Genomic DNA, 2,861 nt, shown 5'->3' with positions numbered 1-2,861 from the left:
CACACACACACACACACACACACATGCACACAAAAAACACACGCATTGCACGCGTGCGCACGCACAAACACATACATACACACACATGCACGCACGCACACCCGCACGATCACACGTATGCACACACACACACACACACACACACAACACGTATACACACACATGCACACACACAAACACTTACATACACGAACACGCCCACACACACACTCACACACACGCATGCACGCTCACATGCACACACGCACACACATGTACACATACATACACTTACACACACACACACACACACACACACACACACACACACACACACACTCACACACACAAATACACACACACACGCAAACAAACATAGCGTGCGCATACATACACGCTAAAAAAGCCATTGTATCCCAGGGTGCATTCTTGTACAAAACACAAATGCTTCGGCGCGTTTATAATGGAAAACAATATAATATAATGTAATATCATGTAATATAAAATATTGTGATAAAATATAAAACAATTTAATAGAATATGATGTAATGCAATGTATCATAACGTAAAACAACATAATTATAGACTAAACATAAAATAATATATTAATTTCACATCATGTTATAGCAAAGCATAAAATCATCATAGCATAGCATTGTACACTCATATGATAATACATGTAGTATTTTTGTTCTTTTCGTGAAGTTGTTTCAGAATTGCACTTCCGGCGAAATAAAATATTGTACTTCATACGTGAAACATTTTTAGAAACTTATGTATCTCATGCGTGAAATATCAGCTGTATTGGCGTAATATGCGTTAATCACTCTGTGCACCTAATAACCCTTTGATGTGTTTTGATTGCAGCGTTACACATCAAAGTCAGTATCCTATCTATTGAAAAGACACCATGGCAAAGAGATTATCCGAAATTATCGAAGAAAAAGTCTTCATGCTCAATTTCATTTAGCGGGAGAAAAACGAAGATACAAAAAAACAGGAAAAGAAAAAGAAGAAAGAAAACCCCACGTACACGTGTTTTCAACTTGTGTAAGCTATGATAATATTATTCATGGTCCTTTGACCTTTTTTTGGTCCAGGCCTTGTTTAGTGAGCTGATGTCAGCATACTATAAACATTTCTTGAGTAAGATATTATTTATCGTTGTAGATCGTAATTGCATCCTACTTGTGAAATTGGAAGATGTAATCACTCTTTGAAACTCATAATTACAACATGGTAATTTCACCCGTGGGATAAATCCTGACCAATCAGCATAACTCATGAAATAAATATTCTGTAACACACACACACACACACACACACACACACACACACACACACACACACACACACACACACACACACACACACACACACACACACACACACACACACACACACAACACCAATCATATTAAGCTTACCGTCTCCCGGATATATATATATGTGTATGTATTAATATATCTCAGGCCAAGAAATTAAAATATAGCTAAAATATATCTAAAAATTGAAATATATCTATAGATAAAGATAGGCATAATAATAAAATATATATATATAGACACACACGAACACGAAAACACACACACACTCACACACACACACACACACTCACACACACACACACACACACACACACACACACACACACACACACACAAGAAGGCACGCAAGCGCTCGCTCACCCACAAGCACAATGTAGGCCTAACACGCGATGTCAACCACGGGCGTGCACGCGCGCACACCGATAGCCATTTGTGCATGAGTAGATCGTAACCGGACTGCCGCTCGGCTTCCCTTTCCTCTCTCTCGGGATTCTCAATATTATTCGTTTGGGTGACGCCTTTCCTGTTCCCGCGATCAGAGTGACGGAAGATACGATCAACTGGCTAGCCGATCTGTATACAATGGCTTCCCGGCCATTCAGGAAGAGCTCGCCAGTCGAGTGAGTGAGTGAGTGCTTAGCGGAATGTGCAGCTTCTGGTTGTTTTGTAAGTGAGTAGCGATGACGGGGATCATTACTTGACGCGTCAACTGTTGAGCCGGTTGAGGGAATTACACGTCTTTCCAACTGAAAAGGTTTGCACGTCCTGTTTGTTCACTTTTCCTATTGTATTTGTTTTGGCACAAATGATTCACCGTAAATGCTCTATCTATCTATCTATCTATCTATCTATCTATCTATCTATCTATCTATCTATCTATTTGTTTTGTAATCTATTTTTGTATGTATCTTTCCGTCTGTGAGTCTTTATTTTTTTAGAAAAGATTAACACCTTTGAAATGGAAATTGTTATTTTTCATTAATTTATATTTTCTTAGGTTAGCCTTCTGTTATGACTGCCACTTTTATGATGTTCCTTTTTGTAGGTAATAGCATAAGCAATAGTACTGTTGTTTTTTATTCTTTATATCTTTATATATGTTTCTTCGTTTTTGTGATTGGTTATGATGGTGGTGTTGTTGTTGCTGCTGTTGCTGCTGTTGCTGCTGTTGCTGCTGTTGCTGCTGCAGCTGCAGTTATTGTTATCAATGGCTTTATTGTTGTTGTTTTTTTGCTTGTCTTTCAAAATAATTCAAATACATCATTTCGAACGTGTGCTTCATTATTTAAACAGACTGAAGAGAAATTATTACCAACACTTTCACACTCATACACACACACATACACTCACGCACACTCACATACATACATACTCTCTCTCTCTCTCTCTCTCTCTCTCTCTCTCTCTCTCTCTCTCTCTCTCTCTCTCACTCACACAGACCCCCCCCCCACACACACACACATTCACAGACACACACAGACACGCACACATACACACACGTAAACACACATAATACCTTCTTGCTCGAGCAGGCACTATACCTTCCCATGTATA

The 2,861-nt window shown here is 38.9% G+C and overlaps 1 protein-coding gene across 1 annotated transcript in view; it reads left to right on the top strand.

Annotated features, from left to right (window-relative positions):
* Positions 1-2,013: 2,013 nt before the first annotated feature.
* Positions 2,014-2,861, top strand: part of LOC101855987 (neuronal acetylcholine receptor subunit alpha-7-like) — a gene marked incomplete in the record, with an annotated part of 65,311 nt that continues 64,463 nt past the window's right edge. Inside the window, 1 exon segment of the mRNA NM_001280850.1 lies at positions 2,014-2,061.

The sequence above is a fragment of the Aplysia californica genome, unplaced genomic scaffold, assembly GCF_000002075.1.
Source record: "Aplysia californica isolate F4 #8 unplaced genomic scaffold, AplCal3.0 scaffold00002, whole genome shotgun sequence".
NCBI lineage: Eukaryota > Metazoa > Mollusca > Gastropoda > Aplysiida > Aplysiidae > Aplysia > Aplysia californica.
Note: the sequence above shows the minus strand (reverse complement) of the source record. Positions and strands in the feature narration are given on the sequence as shown.